At 43.1% G+C, this 13,746-nt stretch overlaps 1 protein-coding gene across 2 annotated transcripts in view; it reads left to right on the top strand.

Moving 5' to 3' along the window:
* The window catches only part of mtmr9 (myotubularin related protein 9), a 32,531-nt gene that overhangs the window by 14,686 nt on the left and 4,099 nt on the right, over window positions 1–13,746 (top strand). The gene's annotated exons all lie outside the window — the stretch shown is intronic.

Raw genomic sequence — 13,746 nt, 5'->3', positions numbered from 1 at the left:
GACAGTCAAGTCATCAGAATGGGAGGAGCCGGAGGTCAGAGGGGGCTGGTGTTTAGGCGAGAGAGAGAGAGAGAGAGAGAGAGAGAGAGAGAGAGAGAGAGAGAGAGAGAGAGAGAGAGAGAGAGAGAGAGAGAGAGAGAGAGAGAGAGAGAGAGAGAGAGAGAGAGAGAGAGAGAGAGAGAGAGAGAGAGAGAGAGAGAGAGAGAGAGAGAGAGAGAGAGAGAGAGAGAGATATGAATGAGGGAGAGAGCGAGGTCACGACAGGCCACGTGCAGGAATACCGCAGGTTATAATGTCATGCAGGGCTGCATTCCAGCAGCAACGGCTTCGCAGCTTTATCACCTAGAACAGATGTAGGCAGTCAGAGCCACTGCAGGGAGTCTTACGCTATGTGCTATGACAGGTTTTTGTTTTGGTTTTTAATATGCCACAGACCAGGGGCTGTGAATTCATCCATCACTTGTCATGCATCGGCATGATCTCAGTCTTCTCGTGCCCGTTGTGGTGGACACAATGCACTGCCTGCTATTGTCTCTTTGGTCTGCTCAGTCGCTTCTAGAACTCGGGTTATGCCTGCAGAAAGAACTAAAGAAGGATGGAGGGGCGCTGTGGCACAGCGCGCTTAGCCCCCCACATTGGGGCTTACATTGCCCACGGGGACTCCGGTTTGAGTCCGGCCGGGGTCATTTCCCGACCCTGCCACATCTCTCTCTCCCAGTCATTTCCTGTCTACTCTCACGCTGTCCTATAATAATACAAGCCAAACCCCCCCCAATAAATACTTCACAAAAAAAGAATTAAAGAAGGATGAGTGGTGAGAGCTGAGTGAAAGTGAAGTGAAGTCGAATGGTACTCATTGTAGCACTCACCATAGCACCACTAAGCTAACCTGGAGCTAACATGTTGCCTCGTGCACTCGCTCCGTTCTGAAGGACAGCATATAGGAAATCCTCTGTGAAATCTTCACCCAATAGGGCGGCCACTGGGGGGCTTACAGAATGTCTCAGTATCACATGGGTAATGATGGTGTGTTTCCATATTCACCTGCTGTTACATTTTCCAGCTGCATTATGTTTTTTTTTTCACAACATGGTTTTAGTTTCGTTTTGATTTTCGACTTGGTGAGTGTTATGGTGTCTACAATACTCAACGACCTAGAAAATAACAAGGGTCTAAAGAAGCCAGAAACAATAAAAGTACAGTAATATAATAGTAATAATAGTAGTAATACAATAGTAATATAATAGTAATAATAGTAACACTGAACATAATAACAATTTTGTAAGTAATAACATATGTAATAAAAATCAAATAACTAATCATTTTTATATCAAAAATGTACCTGACCTGTGGTTGCCCTGTGACTCCATTATAAGTCACCATGGATTCTGTTGTTAGGACTCCCCTGTAAGCATAACTGCGTGTACTGACGTCGCAGTGACCGTAACTCGACACACGGCGGGCCTTGTGACCATTGGCAACTGTTGCGCTGTCCCCCTCGCGCTGCTGTCCTCTGTGAGCCAACAACGGATGCCAGCCATACTGTACATCTGTTGCACTCCGACCACGGCTCAAAACAGGGGACGGGAGATTTCGAAACACAGTCAGGTGACCTAAACAGGGTAGCGTAGGCAGCATGTTTGGATTGGGTGGTGCTTGACTGGAGTTGGCTGGATGGGAGTCAGGTGGTGCAATGTTTTCTGCAGAATGTTGGCTGGTGGTGGTGGTGGGTGGGTTAGCCGATATCAGAGACGCGCCACTATCACCATTGAAAAGGCTATGAAGCGCAATTTAATATAAAATGTGATTTGAAAACCCCATCAATTATACATTTGAGGTGAAGCAACTTTTTAAATTACATTCACATCATAGAATCTTTATTATTTAAGGCAGTGATTCTCAAAGTGTGGTCCGGGGGCCACTGGTGGTCCGCGACAGAGCTCAGGTGGTCCGCAAGGGGATTTCTACTATTCCAAGACAAGCTAGCTGTAGGCTATTTTGTGACATAATTATAAAGCTGAACATAACAGAAGTCTTATCACCAAAATAAGACAGGCTTGCAATGTGAATAAAAAGTAAATGATCTGCATTTAAATTAGCAGTGTCAAGTTAGCACCCGTCAACTGTCAATTCAGTGGTCCCTGAACATTTTTTGGGGCACAAAGTGGTCCTCGGTCTGAAAAAGTTTGAGAAACACTGATTTAAGGGGACCTAGTAGGGGACCTGGTAGGTGTTTGTTGTCAAAGTAGCCGGCCACCTTAGCATCAAAGTAGGCCCTACTGGTGGGAAACCTGTTAGTGTTAACTGGTCTTTCCCCCCTTTGGTAAGATCTTGTTCAAAATACGGAAGATACATATAAAAAAATGTGAAGGAATAGGGAGAAGAAAGAAAGAAAGAAAAGTCCCCCATAAAGGGTGGTGGTGGCTAGGTTTATTAAAAAAAAAAAAAAACTTGTTCAGCCGGATAGTGCCGTCTTTACTGCCCAGAGGTTTCTGTCTCTTTTTTTCTTTCTTTCTCTCTCTCTCTCTCTCTCTCTCTCTCTCTCTCTCTCTCTCTCTCTCTCTCTCTCTCTCTCTCTCTCTCTCTCTTAATTGCAACACTACAGAAAGTACTAACTGACTGCTAGGATTTCCAAACCAGAGCAATTTTCAAAAAGTCCATGCAAAATCAAAACAAAACTGATTATTGATTTCTGTTCTTAATTCTTAATTTCACATTGTTCTTGTTTTTTAACTAAAGGAGTACAGGGTTGCATGCAACATCTTTCACCAGGCCTTCTCAACATGCAAACACGCGCGCACGGTCCGTGTACGGTCCGTGTACTTTTTCGTTCATTCATTTTTCTTTCTTGGAATGAAAAATGAAAATCAAAAAAGGGCGAAATTGATGGTTTTGTTTTAAGCAATGCAAGCTGAAATGGCTGAATTTGGTTTTCAGCATGTGTTGCCTCACATGAAAATAGTAATTGAAAAATTGAAAACATTTATGATCGATTTTCAATTCGTAATATTTGTTAATTCATTAATTGAAATTCATTTGACTGACGCTATTGTTTATCCGGAAGGATAGGGGTCCGTGTAGGTCCGTGTATATTTTCGTTCATTCATTATTCTATTTCGGATATCACACGAGAAAGGAATAAGGACTTGTTTATGATGATTTACGCTTGAATATCACTTGTGAAATGGAACCAAGCGCCATATTTTGATATTTTGTAGGTACTGAAAATGAAACGTTGAATCTTAGAAAAGAGAGAAAAGCAATAAAGAAAAACGTCCTTCTGAATTGCGTCTTTTGTTTATTCAGAATTCGGGTGCCCTGAGAGTAAATCCTGGAAGGCTGGATGAGCCTTCATTACATGGTTTCTTTGGAGGCAAACGGACTTTGCAGGCATTGTTGATGCAATATTCAGAACGTTGCTACACTTCAAAGATGTGGTCGATCTGTGATGACTGTGCGAGGAATTTGTGTCATGAGATGGTTGCGTAGGCTATCCATATCAAGCAAGCGCCAAAAGCATGTGCATACGCCCCACCACCATTGAGTAGGGCGTCCCAGAGGAGGAAGAATGATTTACTGTCTATATTTTGACTTAAACTTATCAACCAATTTAACTTTCGCAACGACATTTCATGTGCTTAGGCCTGGTCTTAAGACTTGATTGTATTTGGCCATATAGCCTATTATAGCGTTCTAATCCAACAGAAGTGCAGCTGTGCGACCAGGAGTGATATCTTCGATGGGAAGGGGTAGACCAACTGTCATTGAGAACATTGACAGTTCTTACGATCAGCATCAGTTTCCCAGTTCATCTCCAGCCTTTAGGTGTATACCCGGACATATTGCTTTCCAACAATATCACTAATGTTCCAAATACACCAAAGTGAAATGTGTATTCAACATGCGTAAAACTTGGTATGGAGAGCGCGCGCTCCAGCTCATTACACTTGCCAGAATACGTAACAGTTTGCGTGAGAACACTGCTTTTGACCGTTTGCTCCCTAATGCATATTACTACATGTGAAAGGGTATAATAGGTTATTGATTCCAGAGACTTTAGCCTTTATTTAGGCTATAAAGTTGAGTCCATAACATAAAGGGAACTTCATCTCTATTTTATAAGGCGGACGCACGCTCCAATACAGGCCTAACCATTACGCGTGCTGCGCATAGGCCTACTAGCCTGTACATCGCAAAAATGTTTTTCATCATTCTATTATTTTTCTGTTGTGTCTCTGGCTCCAGCTACTGTTCTGTGTGTCGTTTGGTAGCTAGACCTTTTCTGATGCGTTTCAGACGGTAAACTTTCCTTCCGGGTAAACAGAGGGGGAGGGGTCAGTCAAATGAAATTCAATAAACGAATAGCCAAATATCACAAATTGAAAAACGATCAAAAATGTTGTCATTTTTTATAATGCTATTATGGTATGAAGTAACACATGCAGAAAACAAAATACAGCCATTTCTGCTTGTATTGCTTTAATCAAAACAAGAAGTTGCACCCTTTTTTGAATTTCATATTTCATTCCAAAATAGAATAATGAATGAACGAAAAAGTACACGGACCGTGTATCATCCGATCATTCAATTATTCCATTCATTCTGGCAAACGGAAAACGAAATAATGACTCCATATTTTGTTTTCCCGTTTTTCCATATGGCCAAAAAATGGGGAGTTATGTTGATTTTCCTTTTCACAACTCAAAACGGAACAAGTAATAAACGACAAAACCAAAACGAAATAACAACTCTAATTTACGATTATTGGTCCCATTTCCCGCGGTGCTTTTCTGTTGCTCGCCGAAGTAAGACACGATAGTGCACAAGTGGCTGCCAAACGCGTTGCTGCCAAACGCATTTCCCCGAGGCCTATAATCAGCCTGCTGATGCTCCTACTCAACAGAACATCTTTCTGTCCTACTGGTAGCCCCCTATGTCGGTGCCTGTGGGTGGTAAAGATAGCCTAACTCCTTTATGCACCGTAGGCCTACTGTGTCCGGTCCAGTAGGCTATGTCTACCCCATAGCCTCATTAATAATGGTGACTATCCAATGGGACAAGGCTCCTTCCACTAGATCATTGTATTATTACAGGTGGAATGAAGTTTGACCATTAGTGCGTGCGTGAGTCGGAAGGAACTTTTCTTCTACTGCTTGGTACCGTCTACTGACAGCCTATTCCTGGGAACTGCTACCAGCGAGGTCTCCTCCACAGTTGAAGCGTATCTGGTAGCAGTTCCCAGGAATAGGCTATCAGCAGACAGTACCAAGCAGTGGAAGAAACGTTTGTTCCGACTCACGCACCAACGGTCAAAACTTAATAACTCCTCTAGTAATACAATGATCTAGTGAAAGGAGACTTAGCCCATTGTATAGTCACAATTATTAAGGAGGTTATGGGTGTAGACATTACTGGACCAGACACAGTACAGTCGGTGCGTAAAAGAGTTCGGCCAGTTCTCAACCTTTTTTGCCTAAACGCTCCCCTGGCCTCCTCATACACCTGTCACCTGACAGCTTGACTGAACCCCGCTCGAGGTGGCATGGGGAAATCAAGAAGCAGAAGAAGCGTTCCTTCCCAGAGCAACGGAAAGCACAGACCGCGTGCAGCCCACATCGCAAGCCAGAGATAACTTGCCGGCATCAAAAGCAAACTATTTATCTTTTTAAAAGGGCCGGTTGAGGAAGGGGGTGCAAAAGCACCAAATGTCCTCCCTTGCCGTCTATATTTTTAAAGGACATTCCTTTTTAATTGCAGAAAATAGGCCCAGTCCTCTCACAATTGCCTCTTCAAATACAACACTAAAGCTACAAATTTGCACGTGAGCAAGCTGATGCGTCTCTGCGAGGACTGTGCAAGGTCGCGATTTCACAGGACACACATATTTAAGAACATAACTAAAACAACATGTCTCCAAGTTGTGCACTTTGGGCACTGTTTCATCCTATGCATTGAAACGTAGGCGACTGCCAGGATGTTTGCGAGCTCGCTGGGAATACATTTTCGGCAGGCTCTGTGCATAGCGGACAACAAGCGCATGCACAGGCGCTTTTTGCCAGCCCCTCTCGTCCTGCACTGAAATGCACACAAAATAAACAGCTAGGCCTACATTGCACATCGCCTTTACAAAGGCTGGCACGGTTTTAACTTATTCTATTAAATCGTATGTGTTTAATGTTCCAAAATCGTTTCAACAGTAGATGTTTCAACACACGTAAAAAAAGAAAGACACTATCGCCCCCCTCCCCTTCTGTGGTCATGTAGCCAGCGCCCCCCAACGGCTCTCGAACGTTCCCAGGGGGACGCTGGTACCCACGTTGAGAAACCCTAAGTTAGGCTATCTTTACCACCCACAGGCACCGACATAATGGGGCTACCAGTAGGACAGAAAGATGTTCGGTGGAGTAGGAGCATCAGCAGGCTGACTATAGGCCTCGAGGAAATGCGTAAAGCAGCGCGTTTGGCGGCCACTTGTGCACGTGTCTTACTTGGGCGAGCAATAGAAAAGCACCAGGGGAAATGGGACCAATAATCGTAAATTAGAGTTGTTATTTCGTTTTGGTTTTCTCGTTTATTACTTGTTCTGCTTTGAGTGGGGAAAAGGAACAAACAACACAACTCCCCATTTTTTGGCAATATAGAAAAACGGGAAAACAAAATATGGAGTCATTATTTCGTTTTCCGTTTGCCAGATTGAATGGAATAGTTGAATGATCGGATGATACACGGACCGATAGGCTATATTTGCCGTCTGACTCGCACCAGTTAAGGCCTAGGTATTCCTCTATAGCGACCATGGGGCAGAAAAGACGCTCCAGAAATTCAGCCAGGGACATAAAAGTAAAGTAGAAGAATGAAGACAAGCCACAACCTTGACATGTGCAAGGGATACGGCCAGCCGTGGAGCTTGCCGAACGTCCGCGTTGTTGAATGAGCAACATTTCATTTATGGACATAATTGTATCGGTCAGCTATTTAATTAAATCGAAAGCCTTCATAGCTCATTGTAGGCCACATTTTCACACCTAGGATATATACAGTAGGCTACCTTAGGTAAGAAATAGTCCAAAGCAGTGGTATGTAATCAACAGCCATATGATTATTGTAAGGTTGATGTCTTGCGTTATTATTTTGCCACCATTTACTTATTAGCCATCTTGCAGGTTAAACATGTGAACGGACGCAACGGATAGCCTACAACAAAGCAACTAAGTTGAGTGGGCCTATTCTTTCGCTCGCGAGTTTGAAGCGCTGACGCGCGAGTTTGGAGAGCTGATGCGCACGCGTTTTCGAGGTTTAAAGAAACTACCTCGGTTTATGTAGGCTAGGCATGCTTGATACACGTATCACTTTGGTGTGGGCATTAGTGGTTGGATGCTTCCAGGTAGACTGCATCTAAGGCCAGAGATGACCTGACAAAATGAAGGTTGCTGATCAGGGCCTCGTTTCCGAAAGGGCCTTAAGTACTACTTAACGCTACGTGCTACTTAAGTTCACACGTAACACCATCGTAGAGCTCACAGAGCGTTTCCCAAAGCCAACTTAGCAAAGAACCATCGCAGGTTGACACGTAAGTCTAAGAGAAATCTACGAGTGATCTGGAGTAGTCTTAACGCGCTAAGATTGATCGTAACGGCATGGCACAGTGGAGACACCCACAGGATATGAAGGGAAAAGAAGAAAGTTGCACATAAGATTGCAGTTTTAAGACGCGAGTTGCATGGCACAGTGGAGACACCCACAGGAAAATAGGAAACTTGCGCTTCAAGTTGATGTTTTAAGACGGGAGTGTAAATATCATGACACCACAGTTGACACTGTAACGAAAATAAGAAGGTAACATTAATTGTGTAAGTGTATAAAATAAAAGCAAGGTGTTTGGAAAATATAGTTCAGCTTGGTAAAATAGTTCAGCTGTGTTTGATAAATCAGGGCATTATTAAACTGTGATCAATCATAATTTGTGTGGGTGCTTCGTGAACAAGAACAAGGCATCCACACGCAAAATAAATAGGGGGCTTCGGCGACCAGAGACAAGAGTGGTGATGTCGGAAGGGCACTACCGAAACATAAAAAAAAAAAAAAGAAAAGAAAAACGGTCAGCGAGTCGTTGCGCACTCTTTCATTTTCAAGTAGGCCTACCCTAAGAAAGGGAAGGCGACGCAGAAAAGACACGACAGTTGTAGGCTAGGGGTAAACTATGACATAAAAAAGGCAGCGATGGGGATTCGTGTAGATTTTTTTGTTTTAATACCAGCAGACTGCCATGCAAAATGTTCCTCACAGTTGTTAAAGCCTTGAGTCCGCGGCAGGCCTACTTTGTGCGCCGCTCCCAAAATGCGCATCCAAATTTGGAACTCCTAGGCCTACTTCTACTTCTTCTTAAATATTACGCACGGTAGCCAACTGCACGCGCTTTGTTTTAACGGCGTAGCTCATGGTTTTGCATGATTTCATTGTGTGTGTGCTTTTTATTTCATTTTCCAACAATAACTCCTGTCGAAAGTTGCAAACTGCTACAAATGTCGTCCCACCCTTATAGAAAACAACTTTTGATACTGACACACGCTTTACATTTTGTAAATGGTTTAGCAGCATGACGGCGCAGTTCACTCCGAGGACACTTCAGCACCACATATGTGGACAGCGATCCTTAAGAGCGACGCTACGAATGATCTTAGAGGCTGTGCACGCGCGTGCATGTACGAGTGTCTTTGGGAAACAGTCGTAGGAAATCTAAGAACATTCGTAGGATCACTGGTTAACGACACACGTAAGGCTAAGAACCATCGTTATTGGGAAACGAGGCCCTGAGCGGTCAAAAACCTCTATGAATCAATGACCGTTAACTCCCCGTCAACTTTACCGTTGCGCAGCTGTCCTTCACTGCGTGTGTGTATTTTCATTACATTACACATTTACATTACAAAATGTGATGATGTCTGAACAAATAACATCATCTGTAAACCTTGGTTGAGCAAGATGGTAAATTTGCTCCACAAATACACACTTCTGTTATTAGGGCACTATGCAAATACGATCTATAGGCATAAATAATCACATGAAATCTCAGCTCGTTGCAAAGGTTATATGTCGGTTTATACGTTAAAGTGCAGCAAAAAAACCAGTAAATCTATCTTCTACACACGGCGCCCTACTCCATATGGTGGTGGCGCGCGTGCATTCACCCTTTCGCTTGGGATAGGCCTATCTATTCGAAACCATCTCACAAGCATCATACAATATTCTTCGCACATTCATCACAGAGCAGCCACGTCCTTGCAGTGTAGCTCGTGAGATGGATGTATATATTCATATCCCAAGCGCAAGGGCGCATGCACGCGGTACCACCATATTGAGCAGGGCGCCTGTGAGGAAGCTGTTTCGTCTCACTTGTAGGACTACCGACAAGGTTGGAGATCAGGAGATGAAGGGTTAAAATACAGAGGCCCAAACTATGTTTCCAATGTTTGCGCAATTTTATTTCCCAAAATAAACAGTGCAAGAGCGCAACCAAACGAAAATGACCAAACTGGCACAGACAACGGGGACATTGACGGGAACGTTAGCAGCCCTGATGATCAGCAACCTTCATCATTTTCATCTCTGGCCTGTAGATGTAGTCAAACTGGAAGCACCCAGATGCCACTAGTGCCCCAATTACACCATAGTGAAACGTGTGTTAAGCGTACATAGCCTACATTAACAGTGGTATTTTTTTAAGCGCTCGGCAAAAGCGTGCCCGTCAGCTCGCCAAACTCGCGCTCCAGCGCTTCCAACTTGAGAGCAAAAGAATATGCCCACTAAACTTTGTTGTAGGCTATTCTTGGCGTACGTTCACAGAGATATATGTTTAACCGGCAAGATTTCTAATAAGAAAATGGTGGCAAAATAATAATGCAGGACATAAGGTATCTTACAATAGCCTAACCATGCCTGTCGCATTCACCTCTGCTTTGGAGCCTATTTGTTCCCTGAGGTGTATATCCTACGTGTGAAAATGTAGCCTACAATAAGCTATGAAGGCTATCGATTTAAGTAACCTTAAGATTGATCAAATTATGTCCATAATGTTGCTCGTCATTCAATAAGACGGACGTTCTGCACGCTTGAGGCTGGCCTGGCCATATCGTGCCGCGCATAGGCCTACTACGCCTGCTCTGCACATGCCAAGGATGTGTTTTTTCCCCATTCTTCTTCTTTTCTTTACCCTGGCTGTGTCTGAAACGTGTTTGCTTATGCTCATGGTCGTCGCTAGGTATCTCCCTTCACTGGTGCGAATCAGACGGTAGGCTATATATCCTTCCGGGTAAAAGCACCAGTCAAATTAATTTCAATAAATGAATAATCAAATATTGCTAATTGGAAATCGATCAAAATGTTGTTAAATGCTATAAATACTATTTTGGTATGAGGCAACACGTGCTGAAAACCAAATACAGCCATTTATGCTTGCATTGCTTTAAACAAAACAAGCAATTTCACACTTTTTTGATTTTCATTTTGCATTCCAAAATAGAATAATGAATGAACGAAAAAGTACACGGACCGTGTACTTTTTCGTTCATTCATTATTCTATTTTGGAATGAAAAATGAAATTCAAAAAAGGGTGAAACTTCTTTTTTTGTTTTAAGCAATCCAAGCAGAAATGGCTGTATTTGGTTTTCAGCATGTGTTGCCTCATATGAAAATAGGATTTGGTACATTGGCAACATTTTTGATAGATTTTCAATTAGTAATATTTGTTTAATCATTTTTTTGGAATTCATTTGACTGACGCCTTGGTTAACCGGAAGGATATTTGCCGTCTGACTCGCACCAGCGAAGGTACCGGCCTATAGCAACCATGGAGCTTGGAAAAGACACTCCAGAAATCCAGCCAGGGACATAACAGCAGGGCTGTAGTCAAGTCCACCTTTGTAGAGTCCAAGACAAGTCCAAGACCAGTACTAGTAAAGTCCAAGACAAGTCCGAGTCCATAGAGGTTCGAGTCCGAGACAAGACCGAGTCCAAAAAGATTAGAGTCCAAGTCAAGTCCGAGTCACATGTCGGTCAGTGTTTAACAATGAAAGGATAAATGTCAATAGTGTGAACCTTAGAAGATAACCTATACCTATAGCATGGATGTGAAGACAAACTTGTTTGTTATTGAATTTCAAGCTCCACTTTACAATCTATGATGGCCAGTGTTCTAAACAAAATTTAATGACAGACCCGGCAAGTTCAAAAGCCTAATTTGGCAAGACCATTGTCCGAGTCCAAGACGACAAGTCAGAGTCCAAACAATACCGAGTCCGAGACAAGTCCAAGTCCATAAAAAAACGGACTTGAGACCGGACTCGGGCCGAGTCCGGACTCGAGTACTACAGCCCTGCATAACAGTAAAGTAGATGAATGAAAAAACCCACATCCTTGGCATGTGCAGGCCTGGCATGTAGCCACAAGTGATATGGCAGCCTCTTGGAGCTTGCAGACCGTCCGCCTTATTGAATGAGCAACATTCCAGTTATGGACATACATTTTATCGGTTAGGCTACATCGATAGCCTTCATAGCTCACTGTAGGCTACATTTCCACACTTAGGATATACAGTAGGCTACCTTAGGGAACAAAATCCAAAGCAGTGGTAGGCCTATGTAATGCGACTGCCATATGATTACTGAAAGAGGCTTTATGTCTTACGTTGTTATTTTGCCAACTTTTGCTTATCAGCTAGCAGGTTAAATATGTAGGCTACGTGTGAACGGACCTGAAGAATAGCCTACATCAAAGCAACAAAGATGAGTGGTGGGCCTATTCTTTCTCTCACGAGTTTGAAGTGCTGACGCGCGAGTTGTGAGTTTGGAGAGCTGGTGCGCACTTTTTCGAGCGCTTAAAAAAAACTGCCACTGTTTATGTAGACTATGCACGCTTGATACACTTTTCACTTTGGTGTATTTAGGGCATTAGTGGTAGGAGGCTTCCAGGTAGACTGCATCTACAGGCCAGAGATGATCTGAGAAAAAGAAGGTTGCTGATCAACAGAGCTGTCAAAAACCTCTCTAAATCAATGACCATTAAACTAATCCTCTCGCCAACGTTCCCGTTGCACAGCTGTCCTTCACTGCTTGCTTATATTTTCATAAAATGTGAAAAGATGTCAAATAACATCATCTGCAAATCGTGGTTGAGCAAGGGGGAAAATGTTAGGTTTGTACGTGATGCTCGCGAATGATCCACAAATACACATTAGGGCTTCTATGCAAATACAATCAAGTGTGCAGGATAGGCATAAATAATCACATGGAATCTCAACTCGTTGCAAAGGTTAAATCGGTTTATATGTTAGTAAATTCATCTTCTACTCCTCACCAAGGGCGCCCTACTCAATATGATGGTGGCGCGTGCATGCACCTTGGTGCTTGGGATATCTATACGAAATCATCTCACGAGGTAGTGACTGAGCATCACAAAATATTCTTCGCACATTCATCGCAGAGTAGCCACGTCCTTGCAGTGTACCAACGTTTCGGAATAGTGTAGCAACAATGATGGCAAAGTTGGAATGTGCCCAAAGAAAACATGCAAGAAAAACTGAACCACAGCCTAGTAGGCTCGCCTACTTCCAGGATACTTCCAGGTCACCCAAATTCGTGGTCCTAATTAAATGAAAGACGCAATTCGAAGGGCATTTTTCTTCATTGCTTTTTTCATTTTTCTAAGACTCAGTGTTTCATTTTCAGTACGAAACAGACATCAAAACATGGCACTGGATTTCAATTCACATGTGATTTTCAAGCGTAAAACATCACAAATGAGTCCTTTTTTAATTTTTCATGCGACTTCCAAAATAGAAAAATGAATGAACGAAAAAATACACGGACCGCGCACACACCCTACGCACACAATCCCTGCAACCTACACACACACACACACACACACACACACACACACACACACACACACACACACACACACACACACACACACACACACACACACACACACGCACACACACATGCACCAAAAGGCTTTGATGCAGAGCTGTTGTTGAATGGGTTTGTCCATATTGTATTGTGTTCCATATCGTCAGTGGGAGTGTCGCAAAGGCAGTCTCACTAGCAAACATGGCTTGAGAAAATGCCAAGTCATCTCCTTTCTCACACCTCTTCTTTTCTCCTCCCCACAGTGTCCGGTCCGTAACCTGCTCTCCCTCTCACTCCTTTATGGGTTCTCTGTGGCTGAAATTCATTGTTTGTCTTCGGTATCTTTCCTAGTCCTATACTTCCCGTTTTCATATATTTTCCTCCTCCCTGTTCTTATCCACAATTACAGTAGATCATGTGACCGTTCAGAGGGATTTCTAAACATCTGGATGGTCACACCCTTACGGGTATCGCAAACGTGAGCACACTCCTCACATTTCTACAGATTTTGGAAGTATACCTTTTCATGGGACAACTCTAAAGGAATTTCACTTGAACACAATGAAAAGTAGTCGGTGCGCAGCTTATATTTGTATAACTGTTTCAATCAAAAATAATTCAAAATACAGTGTGTGCAGAATTTCAAGACAGCCACATCCCTCTGGAATCATTCAAATTTTGTTTATAGACTTTTCAGAGTTTGTTTGATCTATTTTGTGGCCCCTTTTCCCAGGAGGTAAACAAAGTTGGCTTATAATTATTATGCACACCCGATATTGGGTGTTGGGTCTACTTCGGTCACACCCTCTTTTGTTATACAAATGTGCATGACCTGGAATA

The sequence above is a fragment of the Engraulis encrasicolus genome, chromosome 18 (assembly GCF_034702125.1).
Source record: "Engraulis encrasicolus isolate BLACKSEA-1 chromosome 18, IST_EnEncr_1.0, whole genome shotgun sequence".
Classification (NCBI taxonomy): Eukaryota; Metazoa; Chordata; class Actinopteri; order Clupeiformes; family Engraulidae; genus Engraulis; species Engraulis encrasicolus.
The sequence above is the reverse complement of the archived record's forward strand: the minus strand, read 5'-3'. Positions and strand labels throughout refer to the sequence as shown.